The sequence below is a fragment of the Tursiops truncatus genome, chromosome 15 (assembly GCF_011762595.2).
Source record: "Tursiops truncatus isolate mTurTru1 chromosome 15, mTurTru1.mat.Y, whole genome shotgun sequence".
Classification (NCBI taxonomy): domain Eukaryota; kingdom Metazoa; phylum Chordata; class Mammalia; order Artiodactyla; family Delphinidae; genus Tursiops; species Tursiops truncatus.
In genome coordinates, this window is record NC_047048.1 from 30,466,064 (window position 1) to 30,493,034 (window position 26,971).

A 26,971-nucleotide genomic window follows, 5' to 3' on the forward strand; every position below is an offset into this window, starting at 1 on the left:
GTTTGAAAAGCGTGTCCAAGGAACTAAAATGCATTTAAAAAGATACATTGTCAAAGTTTTCCCAGCCTAAAGGACTAGCCTAGCTCAGGCTAGAAAAAAAAAATTAGGCATTGTAAACCTCTGCAAATGACTCAGCAACCTAGGTAACTAAAGCACAGACACTTGTGGCTAAAATATCCATCACATTTCTCCTCCCATTTGCCAAGGAGCAGCCACTTTCAAGCAGGTAAGTGGATGTAAAGATTCATTCATTCATTCAATGCAAGTCAAAACTACAATGCACCTCACACCAGTCAGAATGGCCATCATTAAGAAGTTTACAAATAACAAATGCTGGAGAAGGTGTGGAGAAAAGGGAACTCTCCTACACTGTTGATGGGAAGGTAAGTTGGCGGAGCCACTATGGAAAACAGTATGGAGGTTCCTCAGAAAACTAAAAATAGAGCTACCATATAATCTAGCAATCCCACTCCTGGGCATATATCCAGAGAAAACCATAATTCAAAAACATATAGGCACCCCTATGTTCACTGCAGCACTATTCACAATAGCCAAGACATGGAAACAACCTAAAAGTCCATTGACAGATGAATGGATAAAGAAGATGTGGTATGTATATGATGGAATACTACTCAGCCATAAAAAAGAACGAAATAATGCCATTTGCAGCAACATGGATGGGCCTAGAGATTGTCATACTAAGTGAAGTAAGTCAGAAAGAGAAAGACAAATACCATATGATATCACTTATATGTGGAATCTAAAAAGTGATACAAATGAATTTTTATGAAACAGAAACAGACTCACAGGGGCTTCCCTGGTGGCACAGTAGTTAAGAATCTGCCTGCCAATGCAGGGGACACGGATTTGAGCCCTAGTCTGGGAAGATCTCACATGTCACGGAGCAAGTAAGCCCATGTGCCACAACTACTGAGCCTGCACTCTAGAGCCCTCGAGACACAACTACTGAAGCCCGCGCGCCTAGAGCCCGTGCTCTGCTCTGCAAGAGAAGCCCGCGCACTGCAAAGAAGAGTAGCCCCCGCTCACCACAACTAGAGGAAACTCGCGCACAACAACGAAGACCCAACGCAGCCAAAAATAAATAAATTAATTAATTAAATTTTAAAAAAAGAAACAGACTCACAGACATAGAGCACAGACTTGTGGTTGCTAAGCGGGGTGGATGGGAGAGGGACAGACTGGGAGTTTGGGATTAGCAGATACAAACTATTAAATATAGAATGGATAAACAACAGGGTCCTACTATATAGCACAGGGAACTGTATTCAATATTCTGTGATAAACCACAATGGAAAAGAATATTTTAAAAAGAATATATAGATAGATATATAACTGAGTCACTTTCCTGTACGGCAGAAATCAACACAACATTGTAAATCAACTATATTTCAATAAAAAATAAAGATTCGGGCTTTCCTGGTGGCGCAGTTGTTAAGAATCCGCCTGCCAATGCAGGGGACGCGGGTTTGATCCCTGGTCTGGAAGATCCCACATACCGCAGAGCAACTAGGCCCGTGAGCCACAGCTACTGAGCCTGCGCATCTGGAGCTTGTGCTCCGCAACAAGAGAGGCCGCGACAGTGAGAGGCCCACGCACCACGATGAAGAGTGGCCCCCGCTCGCCGCAACTGCAGAAAGCCCTCGCACAGAAACGAAGACCCAACACAGCCAAAATTAAGAAATAAAGAAGCTTTCATTAAAAAAATAAAATAAATTAAAAAATAAAGATTCATTCATTCAATAAAGACTTATTTGACCTGGCTTGAAATCTGACCCAGTGCTTTGATTTACAAGCTGTGTCCTGCTAGAAAAGTTACACGGTCTCTTGGATCCTCGTTATCTTGTGAGTAAGTTGAGTGTGATCCTTCCTACTTCAGGTGGTGCTATATTTTCTGATTTTTGTATTCTTGGCGCTCTGGCACCCAGGGCCTCGCTGACCAGGACAGCCTGCCTTTCCAGGGTTAGCTAATTCCTCCAGATAGCGAATGACTTGCCTGAGAGAATGCCTTCCATGTGCAAACCCCCATCAGTTTCGTCGTGGCCTGGAATGACGACGCCCCATGCCGTGCTGCACTGGTTTCCTGGGGCTGCAGTAATAAACGACCATTACTTTGTGGCTTAAAACAACAGAAACTCCTTCTCCCATAGTTCTGGAGACCAGAAGTCCAAAATCAAGGTGTCGGCAGGTTTGTTTCCTTCTGGAGGCTGTGGGGAGAACCTCATCTGAGCCTCTCTCCTGGCTTCCGGTGGCTGCGGCCATCCCTGGCATTGCTTGGCTTTGCTGACAATACACTCCCAGCTCTGCCTCTGTCTCCACACCACCTTCTCCCCTGCAGGTCGCTGTGTCTGCGTCTCAGGTCCCCTCCTCTTCCTCTTATAAGGTCAGAGGTCATGGGATTTGGGGGCATCATCTTGACATCCTTAACTGATTACATCTGCAAAGACTCTTATTCCAGATAAGGTCATATTCTGGGATTCTGGGTGGACACAAATTGGTTGGGGGGAGGGGGGCAGTGATCTTAAAAGATGCCACATTTTCTCTTGATGTCAGAACTTTACACATACATGCTCTTTTTTCTGCCTAAACCCAGGACCTCCAGCCCCTTTCTCATCTCGGTAACCCTGTCTCCTCTGTTAGGTCTCAGGTGGACTTCTCCCCTAGGAGGGCTTCTCCTTCCTCTGGTCTGGGTTAGGCCTCCTGCAGCCCAGAGCCCCCTGTCCATCCTCTCCCCCATGTTCATTATATCTGGATGCTATCAGTTCCTACTGTCTGCTTTATCCACAGACTGTCAGTTCCTCAAGGGAAACAGCCTTATTCTAGGTCATACAGCTACAAGGTGGTAGGATGGGAACCACCCACAGCCTGCCTCTAGATGCTATTAAAGATACCTAAGTCTGGTTGTCACATAACTGCGGGCACTGTGCTCCGATCTTCACGTGCTTTCACATCTGCCTGATGGTCGGGAGTCTGGAGCCACCCACCCCTCCAACTCCCGACCGTCAGTTACAGGCTGTTGGGCTATAGGCAAGTTATGTGACCTCTCTGCGCCTCAGTTTCCTCATTTATAAAATGGAGGTAAGGGCCTTCCCTGGTGGCACATTGGTTAAGAATCCGCCTGCCAATGCAGGGGATACAGGTTCAAGCCCTGGCCCAGGAAGATCCCACATGCCGCAGAGCAACTAAGCCTGTGTGCCACAACTACCGAGCCTGCGCTCTAGAGCCCGCGAGCCACAACTACTGAAGCCTGCATGCCTAGAGCCCGTGCTCTGCAACAAGAGAAGCCACTACAATGAGAAGCCCGCGCAACGCAACAAAGAGTAGAGTAAACACCTGCTCGCTCAGCTAGAGAAAGCCCACACGCAGTGACAAAGACCCAACGCAGCCAAAAAATAAATAAAAATTTTAAAAACAATAAATAAAATAAAATGGAGATAAGAATGAGCCCAAAGTCCGTAGAAGGAAAAAAATAATGAAGATTAGAGTGGAAATAAGTGAAATAGAAAGTAAAAAGACAATAGAAAAGATTAATAAAACTAAGCACTAGTTCTTTGAAAAGACACAAAATTGACAAACTTATGACTAGACTCATGAAGGAAAAGGAAAAGAATGAGCTAGGGTGGTGTGGTGCATGCTGTTTTCTAAAGGTGGTCCCACATGGAAGCAACCCAAATGTCCAGTGACAGATGAATGGATAAAAAGATGTGGTTCATATATACAATGGAATATTACTCAGCCATAAAAAAGAACGAAATAATGCCATTTGCATCAACATGGATGCAACTAGAGATTATCATACTAAGTGAAGTAAGTCAGACAAATATCATATGATACCACTTGTATGTGGAAACTTAAAAAAATGATACAAATGAACCTATTTACAAAACAGAAACTGACTCACAGACTTAGAAAACAAACTTATGGTTACCTAAGGGGAAAGATGCGGGGGAGGGATAAATTAGGAGGTTGAGATTAACATATACACAGTACTGTGCATAAAACAGATAATGAAAGAGGACCTGCTGTATAGCACAGGGAATTCTACTCAATACTCTGTAATAACCTTATATGGGAAAAAGATCTGAAAAAGAATAGATATATGTATATGTATAACTGAATCACTTTGCTGTACACCTAAAACATAACATTGTAAATCAAATATACTCCAATATAAAAATAAATTTTAATAATAAATAAATAAATAAAGGTGGTCCCAACAATATTTCCCCTCCCACATGTTCCCTTGCAGTGAGAATCTCCACCAAGACGTGGAGTCTATTTCTCCACCACCTTCAGTCTGGGTGGGGTCTGTGATGCTTTGACATATGATGGAAGTGACCCTGTGCCAGATACAGGCTTGGTCTTTACTTGGCCTCGCAGCAGGAAAGTCAGCGGCCATGGGAGACATGCAACTACCTTGAGCCTTAACTGATGTGACGGAGGCTGTGGACTGAGCTCAGGAGATTATCCTGGGTCATCCAAGTGGACTCCATATATCACAGGAGCCCTTAAAAGCTGAGAACTTTCTCTGGCTGGAGGCAGAGAGATGCGGCAGAAGGAGAAGTCAGGGAGACTCAAGCATGAAAGGGACCCTGCGTGCCGTCGCTGGAGGGGCCGCATGGACGGCCCCTGGGAGCAAAGATCAGGCTCCAGTTGGAAACGAGGACCCCCAGGCCTCCAACCACATGTTACTGAATTCAGCCACCAAGCTGAATGAGCTTAAGGTGGATTCCCTCTCAGAGCCTCCAGACAGGATCACAGCCCCGCCTGTTCCTTGATTTTGGCCTTGTGAGGCTCTGAGCAAAGGATTCATTGACACACACGGCACCTGGACTTCTGGCCTCCTGAACTGCAACATAATGAATGAGTATTTTTTAAGCAGCTAAATTTGTGGTCATCTGTTACAGTTGGAACAGAAAACTAATACACTCCCTATGCTCTGATGGGGTGACAGGGAGAGGTCCTGGAGGCTTAGAGCCGTGCAGAGATCAAGGCCAGGACCACCCCAGGGCCAGGCCTGGGACAGAAGAAGCCCCTTGGATGCCCAGCCCAGTCCAGCCTTCAGGTGACTCCAGCCCCAGCTGCAGCTGACCCACCACTACCCGAGACCCTCAGCCAGAACTGCCCAGCTGAGCCCTGCCAACCCACAGGAGTGGGGGAGAAAATGATCAGTTGACGTTTTAAGCCACTGAGCTTTTAGAAATAAATAACCATAACAGTCTGTTATGAGGACACATTAGAGTTCAGGTCCTAAAGCATTTGGAACAGTAAGTATTCCATAAATGTCAGCAAATGCACTTTTACTAGGATCGGCCCCATTTGACAAATGAGGAAACTGGGACTGCGGAGATGATGGGCCGTGCAAAGTGGGGATGTGAGCCCTAGCTGTGCCTGACTCGGGCATCCTGCTCTCCTCTTCCCACAGCTCGAGGCTGGCTCCTGACGCCAGAAGCCAGCTGGAAATGAAGGTTAGCTGAATTTCTTCCATGGCAGCTGCTTCCAAGCTGCCAGGCCAGTGCAAGGCTATGCCCATATCTGGCACAGGCTTCTGCAGCCCGGGAACACACTGTGAGGGGTTCACGCCCCACCTCCCTCCCCCAAGACTCTGGCATCATTAGATTCTCATTTCCTTTCTCAGGCAGCCTCAGGAAAGGTCAGCCCTGCCTGCCATTCCCCCAGGGCTGTGACCCAAGAACCAGGCCCAGGAGGCCCCTCCTGTTTGGGGGCCAGCATCATAGCCACGGCTGCCTGGCTGCTGGCGTTGGGCTCGGTGGGCTGCAGGATCCATTTCCACGTGAGCCAGCAGCATCCAGCTCCCTGAACAGAATAGCGATGACCAGGTCCCATCAGCATCGCTCCCTCCAGCGGAAGCTGAAAGGCCAGATGTGTAGCCCACACGTAGTCCAGGGTCTGGCTGCCCCTGCCCAGCTGTGGGATGGGAAGGCCCCCCTCTCTCTGTAAGAAGCCGGAAAAGAATGCCGCAAAGGCAGAGGTGATCTTCCTCTGTTTTCTCTCTCCCCTTCCTTCACATTCCTCCTCTGATCATTCTCTCCACCCTCATTTCTTTCCCTCTTTATTCTCTCTTATCCTTCTCTGTGGATTATCCTCTCCCTGCCTTTCTCTCTCCTTTAGGAACACACACACACACACACATACACACATACACACAAACACACACACACACATATACAAACACACACATACATACACAAACACACATACATACACAAAGATACACACACACATACACACACAAACACATACATACGCACACATACATACACACACACATACATACACAAACATACACACACAGATACACACAAACACACACACACATGCAGCCCAGGTTAGGACACCAACCCCAGCCATTTGAGCTGCAGTGGAGACCTCTGGCAGGCAGGCTCCTTGAGCTTGAACCCCAGGGGAGGCTGCCATGGGCCTCCAGAGGCATCAGCCTCTCCTCAACACACCCAGCCTCCTCCCTCCCTAAGGGCAGCCCCACCAAATGCCAGAGGAAAGGCTTTGGAGAGGTAGGTTTCCTCCCCTCCAGTCCCCACTGCCCATTCCTGCCCACCTCTGCCCTCCAGCTGTTGCTGGGACCTGGCTGATGGGGAGGAACTTTTGAGCACTGAGAAGGTCGTGGCTGGGGTCTCACAACAGCCAGCATTCCCTCCGCAGAGACTATGGACATGACCTTGGAGGTGAGGGGCCACAGAGCCAAGATGTCAAAACTCCCCTGGGCTCTGCCAGGTGACTCTTGAGATCTCCTCCCTCCCCCACCTCTCTTTCAAGGTCTGGAGAATGGACCCAGGGCCTGGAATCCGGCACAGGACTGTGGATGAGGAACTTACGTGTCGAAAAATTAAGCAGCATCCCTGTGGGCTTACAGTTAACAGTGAAGGGTGGGAATTATCAGAGCGCCATGCCTGCAGCCTCTCCTCCCTCCACTCAGCTTCAGAACTGAGCCTCCTCTCCCTTCTGTGTTTTGCTGGGAGGCCAGAGGTGAGGAATGAGCTGCTGATCCCCTACAGCCATCTCTCAGGTGTGTCCTTGAAGTTCTGGCTTCTCTTAAGGGACCTGTGCTGTTGCATGGTAAACGATGCCCTTGGGGAGACACCGTGGCCTAGGGAAAGTGGTAGAGAAACATCCAGAAATCACCACCTTTATCTATCCATCCAAACACCTTGGGGGAAGGGGATCTAGGAAAACAGTGTCATGTAGTTGCTTGGTCCCCTTCTGGCAGTCCTAATAGAAGACTCCTCAGGACACATCTGAATGTCCAGGAGAAGGGCCACCCCCTCCCAGATATGCAGCATCACAGGAAGGCAGCCTGTGACGGGTAGGAGAAGGGAAGCAGCTGTCACATCAAGAGAATCCGTCTCCGCGCCCCATAATCTCAGAACAGCATGAAGCCATACGCCCATTTTACAGATGAAGAAACTGACACCAGGACGATGAGGGGGCCTGCCCCAGGTCACACAGCTCATAACTGGATTCATACTCGGGTCTACCCAACTCCAAAACCACAACCCTGGCCTCCTCCTAGCTGAGGGACACCCACAGACATCCTTCCAAAGTCTGCACGCAGGAATGCTGCTAGAGTTCTAGAGATTCACCCCAAAGCTGGAAGATCGATGCAGCTAATTTCCATTAGGACTAATAGAAAAACGAAAGAGTGATTTTTCTCATAATTAGAAGAGAATTCAAGCTTCACAGCCAATGAGTCTAACATCTCAGCTTTTGTAATAGAAGAAAGAGAAAGCAAATGGATATAATTAGGGAAAAGAAGAAACAATTCCACTTACTGGCCACAGAACGGATGCGGCACAGGTATAATACGGTTCCAGATGGAAAGAGTTCTCCACTGCCAGACAGGGTGGATTTCAAATCCCCATCATGGTCAAAGCCACTGCTTGTAGGGAATCTATGGGGTGCCAGCTCTGCACACTATCTGCAGCATCTCCTAATATCCCCCTGGGGACAGGCTATCATATGCCCATTTCAGAGATGAATAACTGAGGTTCGGAAAAACGATGTGCCTTGCCAATCACAGCAAAATGTGTTCCATCATTCAGCACCTATTCAGCTGGTGCCAACTGTATTCCAGGCACACACTAGGAACACAATAGGTACTGAGTAGAGCAGGAATAACCAAGGATCCAAACCCACACCTGTCTCAGACCAAATCCACTGCCCTTCAGAGTAGGAACTCGATCAATATTTGTTGAATGAATGAATGACTTCAAAGTTTTCATTCCAAGGCTATTTCTTGTTTGCCGGCGAGTTCCGGCCAAGGGGAGCTGGGGTGAAGCAGCCCGGGGCTCACCAGCACCCAGCGCCCCCCACCCCAGTGGCCTGCGTCAGACTGTCTACAAGAGGTGTTAGCTAATGGAGTGTTGTGCTTTTTTTTTTAAAGAAGCAAAAATTGCAGGTGTTGCAGCAATCGATAGCCAAGGAGCGGGAGTGAAAAGAGAGCCCCTCGAGATTCCCCAGGTGCGTCCCCAGCTCTGCCAACCCTCTGCTTCTCTGTCTCCAGCCGAGGCCCCGGAGGCAGGGAGATGCAGCGAGAGACTGGAAGGGAAGCGGCAGGTAGGATGCAGGCAATGTGCCAGCTGCTCGGCTGGCAGTGCCCTCGTGGAGCAGGTTCCGTCTCCGTCTGACACACGAGGAAATGAGAGAAGGGCTCGTGGATCCTTGCCCAGCATCACGCTGAACGACAGGACTGGGGCTCATATCTGTGAAACTGCGTAACCTGGGCTTTTTATGTCGCAGGAACAGCAAACCCTGGAACACAGACTCCCGGGACATCTTAAGAAGCCTGTCTTGTCAATGAGGCTGTTTCTTTTTTTAAAAATTTTTATTGAAATATAGTTGATTTACAATGCTGTAAATGTTAGTTTCACAGGTACAGCAAAGCAATTCAGATATATATATAGAGACATAGATATATATTCTTTTTTTTACATTCTCTTCCATTATAGGTTATTACAAGATATTGAGTATAGTTCCCCATGCTATACAGTAGGTCCTTATTGGTTATCTATCTTATACATAGTAGTATGTATATTTTAATCCCAAACTCCTAATTTATCTCTCCCCCCATTTCTCTTTGGTAACCATTAGTTTGTTTTCTATGCCTGTGAGTCTGTTTTGTAAGTAAGTTATTTCTGTTTTGTAAGTTCATTTGTATCTTTTTTTAGATTCTACATATAAGTGATATCATATGGTATTTGTCTTTCTCTGGCTTACTTCACTTAGTATGATAATCTCTTATTTGCATCCACGTTGCTGCAAACAGTATTATTTCATTCTTCTTTATAGCTGGGTAGTATTCCATTGTGTACATGTACCACATCTTCTTTATCATTCATCTGTTGATGGACACTTAGGTTTGGTTCCATGTCTTGACAATTGTGAATAGTGCTGCAGTGAACATTGGGGCGCATGTATCCTTTCAAATTATGTTTTTCAATGAGGCTCTTTCTAAGGAAGACCAGCAACAAGGCTAAATCTGAGCCCTGCGGCATGTGGGGAAGGATGGAAACCAGAGGAGTAAGAAAAGCCTCACACACTCATTCAACCAATATGTATTGAAAGCTTACGAAATGCCGGGCCCTGGGAATAAGCAGAAATAGATGCAGTCCCTTCATGGATCTTAAGGCACAGTGGGAGACACATGTTAATCAAAGGATCACACACATGAATCTAAAATTCCAACCAGCACTCGGCTCAGAAAGGAGAGGTGAGGGAACTATCAGAGCAGATGACAAGGAAAGCTGACCTGGTCTGGGCTTCCTTGAGGAAGCGATGCTTGAAGTGAGAACCCCTGGATAAGGAGGAGTTAACTGGACCAAAGAGCATTTGGCACAAAGGGAAAAGTGTGTGCAAAGGTCCTGAGGCAGGACAAGCATATGGCAAGGGGGAAGATGAGCAGAAAGGCCAGTGTAGCTGGAGTGCAGAGAGCAAGGGGAAAGCCAGGTACAGCATGAGGCTGGAGAGGTGGGCAGGAACCAGATCACAGAGGGCCATGCAGGCTCTTTTAAGTAATTTTGTCTTTATCCAAGAAGAAAGGGAGTCCACTGAAGGGGGTCGGGTGCAGTGGGAATTTCCATGATCAAATATCAGGCCGCTGGGTTGAGAAAAGACCCCAGTGACATGAATCAGAGAAAAGAGAGGAATAGCAGGGAGGCGAAAGCGATCCTGTGGGGTCTTGCACCACCCTCTCTGGGCCTCACCTGATTTCAGCCCAGCTGGGAGGGGTGCAACATCCCATCTGCTTTCTGCCCAAGGAGAACCATGCAGCCCGGAAGTGAGGTGCAGTTAATGCACCTGCGGCATCCCTCAGCCATGGGGAGATGGGAATGGATGGATAAACGTCCTGCCTCCCATTCCTTGGTGAATCACCTCTAAGGTGTGGACTACACAGTTCCTCTAAGACTCTCCAGCAACACTGACCTCCAAATGCCCGTAGCATTTAAACAGCTCAAAACACACACTCACTTTGTGCTCTTTTCTCCCTTCCCCATCTCACTCTCCCAGCGCCCGCTCTGCTGCTTCCTGGGATCACTCCCCAAATAACCTACCTGTATCCTGCAACCTATCTGTATCAGGTCTCACGTTCAGGAATATTCAGACCAAATCTGGATGTTGTGGTGGAACAAGGGCAAACCAAGGGTGGCTTGGCGTAAAATGACAGTCGAGGTGCGTTCACATTACCTATTCGCTCATTCACACGCCGACTCATCCATTCATTAGCTCACTTAATCACTCCTTCATTCATTCACTCCCTCCCTCATCCTTGCTTTCGTTCCTTCAGTGATAATGGAACCCATGGAAGGGTGAGAGGAAACTTTCCTGGTTTCTATTCTTATCACTGAGGACGAGCTCCCTTCTGTACGGGATATGAACTAGACATCACACCTCGATTTTTATGCAGAAGGAATTCCATTTCACTCCCAAGACAATGGCAGTCTATTAAGGAGTCCATTAAGGAAGCTTTGAGAGGGTGACCTAAAAGCACAGATTTCCCCAAGGGTCACACTCCTGTGGAGCCTCAGGAGTCTGGAGGCATGCCTTAGCCCCGCTTAGCATGACGAACCTCAATTAAATAATCAAGCACAGCCATTCTATCACCAGCCTCCTTCTAGAGGGCTGGCTGTTTCTTATGAATGTGAGATTTCATTTCCGCCTTGAAAGGCTATTGTTCACCTCGTCTCAACTCGGAAATGTCTCAAAAATCTGAAAAGACATCTTGGAGGTATCAGAAAACCATTGTATTTCTCAATTCACAGAACTGAGAGAAGTCGCTCAATTAATCTATTCACTGTGTCCACCCTCACTAACTTCTCCCATCCCCTCCACTTCCAGATGTTGTAAGCGCTACATGTATTGAGCACCTACTACGTGCTAAATGTTTTATGTTAATTAATTCATTGAATCTGCAAAACAGTCTCATGTGGTACGTGTTGTTATTGTCAACCCATCTTTGGAATGAGAAAACTGAAACCCAGAGAAGTTGTATGTCATCGGGCCGTCACAGCAGGAAGCTGGCATTTGAACTTGGAGCTTAAGGTCTCAATCATTTCCTTTCATAATCACCTTTCTTTTCTCACTCAACCTTCAGGGCCGTAAAGGGAGGTTTACACCAGAGCTGAAAACAGTGGATGAGGTTCCGTGCTGGGGGCCGGGGAGCCCAGATTTAGGAACCAGTCCCACTTGAGTTTATTATATGATTACCGGTGAGTCACCACTTCTAATCTTCTGCACCCCAGCGGGTTCTCCAGGACGTGACCCCTACTGACCTGTCCATCCTCATCCCCTACTTCTCTTTCCCTTCCTCTTACATTTCAGAATCACCTCACTGCCTCTAGTTCCCGGTGCCCACTTAACTTCTTGTGCTGTGACACGTTTGTCCAAGCAGCTCTTGTTGCCTGCAATGCTTCTCCTACTTTCCTTCATCTGAACTCATTCTTCAAGTCTCTACTTAGATGTCACTGTCAAGAACTATCAAGAATCATAAGGAGGGCTGATTTTACAAAAGAATTGGAAGTGCATGTAGTGGTAGAAAATAGGTGAATATTTTATCTCCCCAAAGCAGAAAACCTTTGTTGGGACATGTATTTGTTTGGATTATCTATTGCAACCTAACCAACCACTCCAAAATCTAGTGGCTTAAAACAACAATGATTATTTATTTTACTCACAAATATGTAATGTAGGTAGGGCTCATCTCTATTTCGTGCAGCACCCACTGGGGTAGCTAGTTTAAGGGCTGGACGTTAACTCCCATGACTGGCAAGTTGGGGCTGTCTATCAGCTGGGACCTAGCCAGGGCTATGCACTGGGGACATTCATATAGAAAGACCCCTCACCTGGGTCTTTTTATAAGATGCTTGGGCTTCCTCACAGCATGGTGGCTGGTTTCCAAGAGTAAGCACAGGTGGATGTGCATAGCATTTTTATATATATATATATAAAGCAAGGAGAGGAATCATTACGAAGTTCATTTACTTGAAAATACAAAGCAATCCACTTGAAACCAACGACCACAGAAGTGGTCTTTCCCAAGTGCATTAAGCAGGATGTCTCATGATGAAGTAATTTGTATTTTACAACTAGCACAAACTTATTAGTCCATAGATATTATGACAACCAAGGATAAAACCAAGAGAAAGTCAGTCAAGTCCATTTAAAGAAAAATATTCAAGGAATAATTGTACCCATCATATGTACACAGGTTAGCAGAAATGGGCAAAATGTTACAGAAATAATTGAAGCCTAAAAAAAAATGAGATTCTGAATAGTCAGTTTGTCTTCTATACTAAAGAAAGAGGGGCAAACTTTTTTTGTTTTATCTTTTTTTATTGAAGTATAGCTGATTTACAATATTGTGTTAGTTTCAGGTGTACAGCAAAGTGATTGGGTTATATTTATATTTTTTTCAGGTTCTTTTCCATTATAGGTTATTATGAGATATTAAATATAGTTCCATGTGCTATACAGTAAATCCTTGTTGTTTATCTATTTTATATAAAGTAGTGTGTATCTGTTAATTCCAAATTCCTAATTTATCCCTCCCCCCCTTTGGTAACCATAAATTTTCACTTTCCCTTTGGTAACCGTAAGTTTGTTTTCTACATCTGGGAGTCTGTTTCTGTTTTGTAAATAAGTTCAATTGCATCATTTTTTGGATTCCACGTATAAGTGATACCATGTATTTTTCTCTGTATGACTTACTTCACTTAGTATGATAATCTCTAGGTCCATCCACATTGCTGCAAATGCAAAATTTCATTCTTTTTTATGGATGAGTAATATTCCATTGTATATATACACTACATCTTCTTTATCCACTCCTCCGTCGATGGACACAGGTTGCTTCCATGTCTTGATTATTCGTAAATAGTGCTGCTATGAACGTTGGGGTGCATGTATCTTTTCAAATTAGAGTTTTCATCTTTTCCGGATATATGCCCAGGAGTGGAATTGCTGGATCATATGGTAACTCTGTTTTTAATTTTTTAAGGAAAGCATTCTTATGACCTAGCCTCAGAAGTCATATACCATTACTTCTGCCGTATTCGGTTGGTCAAGACAGCCACCAAGGCCCATCCAGTTTCACAAGGAGGGGACTGAGGCTACAACTCTTGATGGGGCTGGGAAGGTTCTAGCACAGCATGTGGGACAGGAGCTACTGTTGCAGCCATCTTTGGAGAATACAGTCTGCCACACTTTACATAATGACTTTCCTGTGATTTCCAGTTAATTGTTTTAGAATTTCTAGTTATTTCCTACACCTCTCTGATAGGAATCCAAACCACAAATGAATAAACTCCAGGTAACCCAGGCTATTCAACACCCAGTGCTGAACTTCCTGATGGGGTTGGGTCTCTCCAGGAAGATCAAAGGATGTGCACAGCCCCAGGCAAGATAAGATCAAAGACAGACCTTACTTCTGGGGCTTCCCTGGTGGTGCAGTGGTTAAGAATCCACCTGCCAATACAAGGCACACAGGTTCGAGTTCTGGTCCGGGAAGATACCACATGTCGTGAAGCAACTAAGCCTGTGTGCCACAACTACTGAGCCTGAGCTCTAAAGCCTGCGAGCCACAACTTCTGAAGCTTGCAAGCCACAACTTCTGAAGCTTGCAAGCCACAACTACTGAAGCCCTAGCGCCTAGAGCCTGTGCTCCACAACAAGAGAAGCCACCACAATGAGAAGCCTGTGCACCTCAATGAAGAGTAGCCCCCACTTGCCGCAACTAGAGAAAGCCCGTGCACAGCAACGAAGACCCAACACAGCCAAAGACACAAACAAAACAAAACAAACAAACAAAAGACCTTCCTTCTGCCCTTTTCGTTTTGCGGGTTGCCATAGTGATGGGAAGGGCAGAATGGAGAGGAGACTAGAAACGTTATCATAATCTTGGAGCTTATAAAATCAATGTCAAAGTTCACACACACACCTGCCCAAGGCAGGTAGAACTGGGTAATTTCAGGGACCCCAGATATGAGATTAAAAAAAAAAAAATCAACTAAATCTTTTAAGATTCTCCTGGCTGAAAGGTCTCTTGTGGGACCCCAAAGAGACAGCTACTGGATGGCAGGTCACCTTTTCTGGGAGGTCTCCCCTGATCCTCCAGGGGAGACTATGTTCAGCCTGTCCCCAGCCACAAATGGCCTTCACTGGCAAATGTATCCAACTAGAATCTAATACCATTGTTTCCTTTTCCATTATCTTTATTTTGTTCTTGTTGTTACATGTAAGCTTCTTATTCTTCAACTGTGTTAACCTAAAACTAATGAAAGACAGTTATTTCACCAGCAAAATGGGTTTTCTTCGGGAAACAGCAAAGAATTACAATTCAGGACACACAATCTATAGCAAACCATAGACATGCCCAGAGAAAAGAGTAAGATAGTCTGCTTTTATAGGGGAAAGTAGGGAGTTGGGATGGGCTGTTCTAAATGAAATTCATTGGAGGAAATTAGGAGTTCACGATGACAATGGCTTCTCATTGGCTGGGCTGTTGCTGAGTAAGGAGAAATTCTTCCTTCAGGATAGTAAACTGGTTACCCATCCTGTTTGAGAGAGCAAGGTAGTTTCTTCCTGTGGGGTGTGCAAATGATGGTCAGTGCATCCAAATGAGGGTGAGAGGTAATGCTTGACAGCTCCCTCTACAGGCCATTCCTGACTCTAATTTTTTTTTTTTTTTCTTTTTTGGCCGTGCCTCATGGCATGTGGGATCTTAGTTCCCCAACCACGGATGAACCCATGCCCCCTGCAGTGGAAGCACAGAGTCCTAACCACTGGACTGCCAGGCAAGTCCCTCCTGACTCTAATTTTAGTTGAGGTTTCCTTTATTAATTTTCAACTGGCAATTCCTTTATTATTATTATTATGTATTTTGGCTGCGCCGGGTCTTAGTTGCAGCACACAGGATCTTAGTTGTGGCATGCAGCCTTCTTAGTTGTGGCATGCGGACACTAAGCTGCGGCATGCAGACTCTTAGTTGTGGCATGCATGCGGGATCTAGTTCCCCCACCAGGGATCGAACCCCGGCCCCCCTGCATTGGGAGCGCAGAGTTTTACCCACTGGACAACCAGGGAAATCCCGGCAATTCCTTTTTTAACTTTTTCATATTTATCTAATGGTCAAAAGGTTTACAAATATGTGTTTTAATTGTTTGCCCCCCTTTTTATGGGTATTTTGTCACACACACACAAAGACAGAAACTCATAGAAAAGCCAAGGGGTAAAAAGTAAACTGTCAAATGTTTCTAAACCATTGTATTTATTTTTACACTTAATGTTTATTTATTGTTTGTGATGTTGGGTTTCCATTTACAATAGTGTTATAAAGTTTCCTGTTTAAAATTGAATTGATGTGTTCCTTTAATTGATATATATTAGATATGTTATAAAGGTTCTTGTATAAATTAAATTAAGATATTAATTTCATTTTTTAAAAGAGTCGGATTCATATTAAGGAAATCATAGCATATGGATATGGCAAAAACTACACAGGTGGTAAGTGAATGACTCAATTTCATGCAAGACTGGGAAGCTTAATTCATTTTTTAACATTTGGCTTCTTGAATTTTAACTTTTGGAAACAAGAGCCACATTCCCCTCTCAGGACAGGAGGCCCCAAAGGCAGCTGTGGCTGGCGTGGAGCTGGAAGGGGTGCCGGGTGAGCAGAGCTGCAGAGGACAGCAGAATGCATTGCCACAAGACTCCCAAGTAAGTTTCTAGCACCTTGGAGTCAGCAGCCAGCTTGTCAAGGTCCCTCCCCTTGGCTAATAAGCCGGGAACAGATGGAGAGCTATTGTATAGACCAAGATGGGATATTTTAAAGGAGGCTGTTTAACGAGCAGTGGTTTGAATTGAGACCAATTTTAATGTCTTTTTTGTTTTCCACCAACCGTCATAGAAATTGCCACAAATGATGTGTTAATTCTGTTCCCTAGTGGGTCTCTGATATGGCGAAGGATGAATTTTAAATTGTTTGATCAGAATTAGCAACATTAGTCACTGCAAATAGCCTTTTAATTTCCACAGAGCTGCCAAGGGGAGCAAAAATAGAATTGGCGAGGAAGGTTCCAGCAGGCGGATGTGTTGGTGGTGGATGAGGCCACGTGACTTTGCTGCTGGGGGTGGGGGTGGGGGGTCCTGCAGGGCATCTCCAGGTGCCCCGGCTGGGTCTGAGCCCCAGCTTTTGACTTCCTGTGGGTGGGAAGGGGGTGCCCTCCCAGCAGCTCTGGAATCTGACTGTGATGCCCTCATTCCTCCTCGGAGCTGCAGTGGTCCAACCACTCCTGCCCGAAGACCAACCCCCTCCTCCCAGCTCTGGCTGCATCTTCTCAGGTCCCCAAGGGCACCTGCCACCAGCTCCTAACAGGAATGCTCCATTCCCACCCAGTGCCACCAGAGTGCCACCTTTTAATTCCTAAAACAGACAAAACACTCCTCTGCTTAAAAGTCTCCAAATGGTTCTCCTTGCACTCAGACTAAAAACTAAGTTCCAAAAAAAGTTGTTTTAATTTAAACACTTTTTAAAAATAAGATAAAATAAATAAACAAAAACTAAGCTCCTTGTCTTGGCCCACAAGGCACTCTCCTCCTCGCTCTCTCCACTCCCCCACTCTCTGACCTCCCTGTCCCTTCTAGAGCACTCCAAGTCATTCCTGCTAGAAAGACTTTTCTCTGTAGAATACACCCCCTACCTCAAGTTTCCCCAGGCTGGCACTCAGCTCAACAGCCGCCACCTCAGAGAGTCCCCACCACCCGACCTAGAACAGGGACCCTTCACTCCATCTGCCTCGATGTCCCCTCATTTCCTACCTAGAATTCATCATCATATCTAAGCGTTTCTGTGGTTGGTTTGCATGATGGCATAATTGCTGTTTTGTTGTATTTTTTTTGTTTGTCCATCTCCTCCCACTAGATTATAAACTCTACCAGGGGAGTTACAGTACCAAGCCTGGTGCCTAGAACAGCATCAGGCACCGTAGAAATCCTCAGTAAATAACCGTGAAACGAACCAGTGAATGAATGGAGGAAGGAAGGAACAGCCCCATTTTTCCAGGCAACTTGCTTCTTGGTCTGGGTTGCTGTAGCTCCTTCCTCCAGAGCTGGATTCTGCATCAGTTTTGCCTCCAGCCTCGCTGGTCCACTGCAGATTCATCCTCCACCCTGGCCTCAAGTGTCACTCTTACTATGTGCAAATCTCGCCTGTCGCTTCCTTCTTCTTCTTCTTCTTCTTCTTTTTTAATATTTATTTATTTATTTATTTGGCTTAGTTGCGGCACGCGGGATCTTCATTGCCTCATTCAGGATATTTTTGTTGCAGCACGTGGGATCTAGTTCCCTAACCAGGGATCGAACCTGGGGCTCCTGCATTGGGAGCGCAGAGCCTTAGCCACTGGACCACCAGGGAAGTCCCTGTGCTTCCGTCTTAATACCACTCAGTGCTCACCACTGCCTTTAGGGTTAGAACAAGCCCTTGAGCACAACAGGGTTCGGATCTTGTTTATAACTTAGCATCTGTGAACCCGGCTGAACTTCTTAACCTCTCTGTGCCTCTGTTTATTCTTCTGTAAAATGGGGGTAATAATGAAACCTACACTGTGAGGCTGTTGAGAGGATAAAGGGGCTTAGAACAGTGTCTGACACAGTAACCCCAGCCAATGTCAGCTCTAAGAATGATTATGTTATCATTATCATTATTGTCATTATCTGAGCCACACAGAGCAAAGCCCAGCTCCAGCTCAAAGCTACCATGTAATCCCAGGGCCAAGGGCAAGGTCATGGTCTTTGATTTTGATAATGCAGGTTAGTGGTTCTCCACCAGAGGCAATGTCCCCCTCCCCAACCCCAGGGACAACTGGCAATGTCTGAAGACATTTTTGGTTGTCACAACTGTGGGGGGCTGTGCTCCTGGCATGAAAGCTAGGATGCTGCTATACTTCCCGCAGTGCACAGGACACCCTCCCAACAGAGGATGATCCAGCCCCAAGTGTCATACATCAAAACCTTGATGTAAGGACTTCCCTCGTGGTGCAGTGGTTAAGAATCCGCCTGCCAATGCAGCGGACATGGGTTTGAGCCCTGGTCCGGGAAGATCCCACATGCCACGGAGCAACTAAGCCCGTGCGCCACAACTACTGAGCCTGCGCTCTAGAGCCCGTGAGCCACAACTACTGAAGCCCGCGCGCCCAGAGCCCATACTCCACAACAAGAGAAGCCACGGCAACGAAAAACCTGCTCACTGCAACAAAGAGTAGGCCCCGCACGCCGCAAATAGAGACAGCCCGCGTGCAGCAACGAAGACCCAACGCAGCCAAAATAAATAAATAATTTTTTAAAAAAAACAAAAAAACCCGTGATGTATGACAAGAAGAAGGTGCTGGGGAGACCTCAGCACGGAGAATGTGGGACTTAAGACACATTTCTTAATAGTGACGTGTACCTTTTTAAGACCATATATGATAAAATTAAGACCAACCTGTTACTGAAAAGAAAGGAATCGGTACACAATCATCCGATTGATTCCCCCTCTAAAACACACCTGCATCTTTTTTTAAATAAATTTATTTATTTACTTATTCATTTATTTTTGGCTCTTCCCTCCTTTTCCTGCTTCATCTTACACCCTGTCTCCCCGCTCGCTGCTTTTCATCCATCCCTAGAATAAGCGCATGTCTTCCCAGCCCCAGGACCTTTGCACATGCTGTCTCCATGCCCCCCACTTCCCCATGACTGACTACTTCTCACCCTCCAGGTTTCACCTTAAATCTCCCCTCATGAAAGAGACCTTTCCTGACCATCTTTGCAAAAGTCAGTTCCCACCCCCTAGACTCTAACAGTGCATGTCATGCCCTAGAGAGCACTTTTTGCAATTGAGTGTTTCTCTGTGTTTATTCGCTTTTTCTGTGTTTAGTCTGTCTCCCATGCTAGACCATGAGCTACTTGGCACAGAGCTTCGTCTCACCACAGCATCCCCGCACCTTGTATATCACTAGTCACTTCACACTCGGACTCACAGAGCCCTCTCACGCCCTGTGAGTTGGGTAGTGTCCTCCCTACCCTGCAGATGAGAAGACTGAGGCCCAGAGAGGGTAAGGAAGCTGTGTGGTGCCCTTGGCAAAGCCAGAATTCAAACTCAGGTCTCTTTGACTTCAAAGCCCAAAACTTTTTTCTCTCTGTCTTTTCTCCACCACGCAGCCATACTTTGGTGGGAATGAAAAAGTTGCCAAGGAACCACAGCAGGACAGACAGGTCCTCTGGGGCTCGCCTCCCAGTGTTGGTAAAGAAAACCCCCGATCTGATTTCCAGAGTCCTGCTGACTGCCGGCCTGAAAAAGTTAATACTACAGTATTTCCAGCCTCAGCTCTGGCCCTAGAAAAGAGAGAGATGTAGCAAAGAATTCAAGGGTTAATATCCTTCTGTCTGTTCGTTATTATTGTTATGGTGCATCTGACCAGTGCATTGTGTTTTTTAATCAGACACCTGACAGTTGCCCAGCCTGGGCCCAGTAAAGACAGTTGTCATGTTGGAGATCATACAGGAAGTGATTGCAAGAAGAGAAAGATGCAGAAAGAGAATGAAGGCACACACTCTGGAATGAGGAAATAATTATTCATAGGCAAAAAAAAAAAAAAAAAAGAAAAGGTGCATCCTTCTTTGGGTCTCAAGGAACTGTCCTCTGGTCTCTAACCAGGATGAATGGGTGTAGCAGAACAAATGTGGTTTTGTACTCAGAAGAATTGGGATCTGTATTAATCACATCTTTTTATTCTGTATGTTTGATGCTTTGATATCTTAAAGGCTGGCTGCTCCAGGAAGGACTGCCCTTCCCAGGGTTAGCTGACACCTAAAGGAAGCAAACAGCTCCCTGGAAAATACATGTTTCAGATGCAAACCAGCCCAGTCAGAGCCCACACCACAATCACCTCCTGAGTCAGGGTCTTACATGCCCTCTGGGCCACTCTCCCCTTGCCCGAAGAGCCCCAGGGCCAGGCACCGGACTACTAGGGGCTGCAGAGCCCACTGAAAGTATTCCAACTAGCCAACCCTAAGCCTGCTTAGCCTGCCTCGAAACCACAATAAAAGCTCACGCCCACACTCTCCCCTCGCTCCCTCTGCCTCCTGACCACCCTGGTGCTTCCCTATGTGGCCCTGCATGACATGCCCTGCCTCCAGTTTCTAAGGAGTATAAAAAAATTTTTCCAAGTCATTTCTGTGCCTGTGTATCTTACCATACTGGATTAAAACAAATCCCAGATACCCTTAAAACCGGTTCTAATCCAGTTAAGTGACTGGACAAGCACCTTCTTCTACAGCTGCCTCAATCTCCCCGTCTACAAATTAGAAATAACAGCTCCTTCCTGTTGCTGATGTGCTGAGGTTTAACATGGAAATGAAGTGTTACGCAGTGGGCCTGGCACATGGGGGATTGGGGTGGGTAATTCCCCAGAGCCCCACTAAGGGAAGGGATGTGAGGAGGTGTGGAAGAAAAAAAAAAAAAAAAAGGTGGTAAGAAAAAAATGAAGAGCTTCTTTGACAGGAGGTGCTGACTGGCTGGAAAGAGGTACCTGAAATGTGATGCCAACACAAGAAGTGATCCTCCTGCCAGGGCAGCCCTGGAATGCCCTGAATCTGTGACAAAGAGGGGTCCTCCCTGTGAGCCTAATCTGAGAACCACAATTGACACCTCTTACCACTCTGGAAGAAGGAGCCCCAGGCCCACAGTCAGGGCATGGAAAGGAGGACCCCTGGGCTCACTGCTTGGCTCTGGAGTAAATGCCCCATAGAATCACTTAGAGAAGTCCTAACATTCTACGACATTGCCTCTCTGGGTCTCAGTTTTCTCGTCCCTGGAGTGAATCATAAAATATGCAACTACTTATATTGCAGAGATGCTGCAGGGCTCAAGGGGGGAATGTGCAAAGTCGATGTCTTTGTCATCCTCAAAATGCCATACAAATGGGGGCAAATGCCAGTGCCTGGTTGTCAAACACTCTGCTTCCCCCAGATGATCCTCAGGTTTGAAAAGTTCCAGACACTTGACTCAACACTCCAAATGCAACTATCTTTTCTATGCACTGTCTCAGGCCCATAAATGCTCCAGAAACCATCTACCCATGCTTGGAACTCATTTACTTTCAGGCCATCCGAATCACTTTGCTGTACACCTGAAACTAACAAAACATTGTAAATCAACTATACTTCAATTTTTTTTTCTTTTTTTTTTGCGGTACACGGGCCTCTCACTGTTGTGGCCTCACCCGCCGCGGAGCACAGGCTCCGGCCGCACAGGCTCAGCGGCCATGGCTCATGGGCCCAGCCACTCCGCGGCATGTGGGATCTTCCCGGACCGGAGCACGAACCCGTGTCCCCTGCATCGGCAGGCGGACTCTCAACCACCGCGCCACCGGGGAAGCCCCAGAGTCCTTTTTAATATTAAAATTCAATTACTCTGGGGGCAGAAATTGGTTCAACCTTTTTGGAGGGCAGTTGGATAGCACCTCCCCAAATTTGAAATGTGCTTCCGTTTGAACTCAGGAATTCTCCCTCCTACAGAAAGACTTGCACAAATACATAAAGACCTAAGAGTTTGTTAAAATGTGTTTGTTGCAGCATTGTATGGGAAAGCTGGGAAAGAAATGGGAGCGACTTGATTGCCAATTCACAGGGGACTGGCTGAAAAGAATGAGGTGGGTATAAATGTGCTTGGTCCAGAAAACTTTCTAGACCATCATCTAGGGATAAGAGAAAGCCACATAACCACCCAGACAACACAATGGCATTAGTATTTAAAAATACACTCTCTGTATCTATTTATACCTATAGATATGTCTACACCTTTATCTATATCTGTGTCTTTATCCAAATCTGTATCTACATATATAGAGATGTCCACATCTAAGCTATAGCTATCTATCTATATCTACATCTGTTTATATCTATCTGTGTCTAGATCTATATTCACACTTATATAATAGTCTGAGGAAGAAAATACCATCAAGGCACAAAGTGAAAGGAAACGTTCACGGATCACTCCAAATATTTCTGTGTTGTTGGAGTTTTTTCATCTATTTGTATGTTACTGGTGTAATTTTCAAATTCACATGGCCCTGAGTCATGTCCTATACCCCAGTGAGGAGGTCTTTCTTCCTGCCCCAGGGACCCCAAGCCACGATTGCACCAGGAATGCCAGTCCCGGTCAGTGTCACGGGAGAGGAAAATGGGGCCATGCAGTGGCCTGTCCAGGGGCACACTGCCATGAGGCCAGCCACGCGCAGCCCAGGGCCAGCTCCATCTCCTGAAGGAAGATACCCACCAGGGGCACAGAGCGCGTGGTAGCTTTGCTCATGCTCCTGGAAGGAGCTCAGAAGTGGGGGACCCCTTCAGAGAGCAACAGGCCTCTCTGCACCGCGGCGAAGCTGCTGAGGTTGGCCCCTGCAGTGACCAAGACAGAGCTGGACCAGAAAAACGTTGCCACCTTGACTTGCAGGAACCAGACCCAAGGACCAGAAAAACCAGGTCATCTCAGCCCAGAAAGGTGGTGGCACACAGCCGTGACCCCATCAGGCCTCAGCTCACAGAGCCCCCAGTCCCAGGGGGAGGAGCTGGCGAGGACCCCACAGACGAAGGTGATGGCCAGTCTACAAGGCAACAGGGTGAGGGCTCAATTCAGGCATGAAGTTACCTTGCTCACACAGCGGAAATTGTGAGCCGAGATCTTTACACTGCACAATGCGCACACACACACACACACACACACGTGCACATGTGCGTGCCAGTGGTCAAGACTCGCTCGCCAAGGCCTGTCTCAGAAGCAGACCCTGAGATGGAAATTCAAGTGCCAGGTGCTTACCTGGGACAGGACCCCAGGAAACACAGGCAGGGGATGAGAAATGAGACCGGGCAGGGCAGCCAGTACAGGATGTGCTTGTCACAGGTGATCACCATGGCAAACCGGGCTCCACCTCACCAGGGCCCTCTGGGAGACAGAGTACCCCACCAGGGAGCCAGGGGACGTATCCACCAGCTCCCATCTATCACCGGTGGAAGGATGTTCCCTGCATGTGGGAGTGTGTGTTAGGCCCCTGTGTTAGTTTCCTGTGGCTGCTGAACAAAGTAGCAAACACTGGGCAGTTTCAACAACAGACGCGTACTGTCTCCCAGTCCTGGAGGCTGGAAGTCCAGGGTCAAAGTGTCAGCAGAGTCGGTTGCTTCTGAGGGTCGGGAGGGAGACTGCATGCCATAGTGTCTCCTAGCGTCTGGGGGGTTTGCTGGTGATCACTGGAATTCCTAGGCTTGTAGGTACATCATCTTGATCTCTGCTTTCATCTTCACAAAGTGTTTTTCCCATGTGCATGTCCAAATTTCCCTTTTTCATAAGATCAAAATCGTATTGAATGAGGGCCCACATTAATAACCTCATCTTAACTTGGTTATCTGCAAAGTCCCTATTTCCAACAGTCACAGGTACAGGGATAGGACTTCAACACAATTCAACTCATAACATCTGCCCAGCTCTCCCAGCCATGCAAAGGCCCCCAAGGAAAGCCCTAGGCAGAGTCTCAGGTGTCACAGGTGCTCAAAGACTGAAGATCCTGGGACCAAGGGGACATGGGACACCAAGAGCATCTGCTCCTGCCTCGAAGCTTGTGAGGCATATTCTCCTGGCCGCCTTTACAAAGCAGAGCAAATTGGGTTAGAGCCGAAAAGGCCATCAAAGCCCTCAAGCATGACTAAAAGAGTAAGCGTAGTGCCTTCAAACCAAAACCCAAGTGTTTGTTCATCTCAGCTGCCAAGCGGTTGTCTGCGCAGTGACGGGAAGTGTCTCCTAATGGCCCTTCAAATCATTTTATTAAAAGTTGCAGTGATGCCTACAGCTGAATCCGAGTCGTGCCGGGAAGGCCATTAGGTTAATCAAAGTACGAGGACAGCTCACCATCTACTCTTAATTAACAAATTAGGTCCCACTGCCAACTCAGCAAAACAGAGAGCTGGCCGACGACCCTTGGGGCGGTCAAGATGCTCAGAGCAGCCTCCCATCACTGACAGCCGGTCAGAATGTAAAGGGGGACCTCAGTGCCTGGGTAGGTGAGTTGGAAGACCTCCAAGACAGCTTTTTTACCACCAAATACCTACCATCCTCTAATATTTGTTTATCTGTCTCCCCCATGCTAAAATGCAAGCTCCAGAGGGTGACCACCCATCTTAGTTTGCACAGGACTGGGGAGTTTCCTGCAACAATGGAACTTCACCGCTAAAACCAGGGCACTCCAGGGCACACACCAGGACACTTGGTCACTCCAGCTGCATGAAAGAGCAATTTAGTCTGTTTTGTTCATGGCTGTATCCCCAGGGCTACAATGCCTGACACGCAGCAGACCTTAAATCAATATTAATTGAATGAAAACATGAATGAGCAAATGAATGAATGACATTATGAACAAATGAATGAATGAGTTTCTCCCGCTCACCAATCCCACAAAGAAACCAATTCAAACAGCCTGGAATGTATTCTTTCACGCTTTGCTTTTCTTTATGCACACAGACACAGACACACGCATACACACAGATGGGTACACATATTATAGTGCTAGGGAACTGTTGACCAAAACCACCTGCTGTGGCCAGGCCTGATTGCCTGAGTTGTCTCACAGCAGGAGGTCCTGATAAGGAATAGGGTGTTGCTGAAAACTAACCAGGAGAATTCAGGAGGGGCCAAAAGAGGGAGGAGACGACCAACCTCCCAGAAGCCCTCACCCTGGAATCCATCTTGGCTGAGAGATGCATGCGCCACCAGGAAGGACCCTGAGTCAGACTATGGGCCAAGCAAGACAACTGGCCAGAGACAACCCAGAAACTAACCCCATCGCCATAAAACCCGAGACTGCGAGCCACGTGGCAGAGCAGGTCTCCTGGGTTCCCTTACCTTGCTGCTCTCCGCCTGCTCGCTCCTTCCCAATAAAGTCTCTCGCTTTGTCAGCACGTGTGTCTCTTCAGACAATTCATTTCCAAGTGTTAGACAAGAGCCCACTCTGGGGCCCTGGAAGGGGCCCCCCTTCCTGCAACAATAGGAGGACTTTTTCCTAAAAAGAAAAACAAAAAGAAATCACGTCACAGGCATGAATCAGCAATTTGCTCTTTCACTTAATAATATATAGTACAACTCTCTCCAGATCAATACATATAGATCTACCTAATTCTTTTTAATGGTTTGTGATGCACCATAATACTGAATGCACAATAATTTATTCTATTATTCACCTATTGGAAAAGTTACGTTTCCAATTTTTTCCAGGGCAAACAATGCACCAGTAAACATCTTTGCACCCATATCCTAGCACGCTGGCAATTTTTTTGTATCGGGCTAGAGTCCTAAAGGTCAAGGGGACGGTGCATTTAAACCGACATCAGGGCTGACCTGGGTTAAGACAAAGCAGAGAAAGGTCACCCCAGCCTGGTCCCAGCAAGAGTGTAAGATAAGAAATCCCGTAGCTAAACCTCTCAGATGTTCACTTCCCCAGCCCTCACGCAGTACCGAGGTATACATAAGGGATTGATAATGCCCTGGGGATGCAAATAAAATATAATGTGGGGGCTTCCCTGGTGGCGCAGTGGTTGGGAGTCCGCCTGCCGATGCAGGGGACACAGGTTCGTGCCCCAGTCCGGGAAGATCCCACATGCCGCGGAGCGGCTGGGCCCGTGAGCCATGGCCGCTGAGCCTGCGCGTCTGGAGCCTGTGCTCTGCAATATATATATAATGTGGTCCTTGCTCTAAAAAATTCCACTGTCCAAGAAAAGGGAGCAGGGAAGGAGCGCTATCATGTGCTGAACCTCCACTGGGAGCCAGTGCTTGTTCTAGGTGCTTCTATACACAGGATGCTTACTGCAACATTCATTCCATCTTTAAACAATCCTGCAAGGGAGGGAAGATTATCTCAATTCTACAGACTAGGAACTGTGGGCCAGAGAAGTGATATGCTTTGCCCAGGGACAAACAGCTAGTAAGTGATAAAACTGAGATTTGAACTTGGGTCTGGCTAACCCCAGAACTACTTTAGACTACACCAGTGGGTGCGACCTTGGATATCCTGGAATCACCTGGGGAGTCTTAACAAACCACAGAAGCTGGCTCCAACCCTAAGGGGCCTGATGTCATGGGTCTGGCTGTGGCGCCCACTTAAGGCTTTAAAAAGCCGGGTGAACGGTTCCAATGTGTGGCTGAGGCTGAAAACAGCTACGGACCCCACTGGTCCTCACACTTGGGCGTGCATCACACCCGCCTGGAGGGCTTGTTAGGGGCCAACTGCAACCCCCAACCCCAGTGTCTGATTCAGGGGATTGGGGGTGGCTCCCCAGAATATGCATTTCTAAGAAGCTTCCAGGTGATGCTGCTGCTGCTGGTCTGAAGTCCATGCTTTGGAAA

General features: G+C 46.9%; 1 long non-coding RNA gene across 1 annotated transcript in view; it reads right to left on the reverse strand.

Annotated features, from left to right (window-relative positions):
- Nucleotides 1-26,971, reverse strand: part of LOC109548900 (uncharacterized) — a 125,737-nt gene that overhangs the window by 87,222 nt on the left and 11,544 nt on the right. Inside the window, exon 3 of the long non-coding RNA XR_002175071.3 lies at nucleotides 25,475-25,631. This is a non-coding gene — a long non-coding RNA (uncharacterized lncRNA). The remainder of the gene's footprint in view (nucleotides 1-25,474; nucleotides 25,632-26,971) is intronic.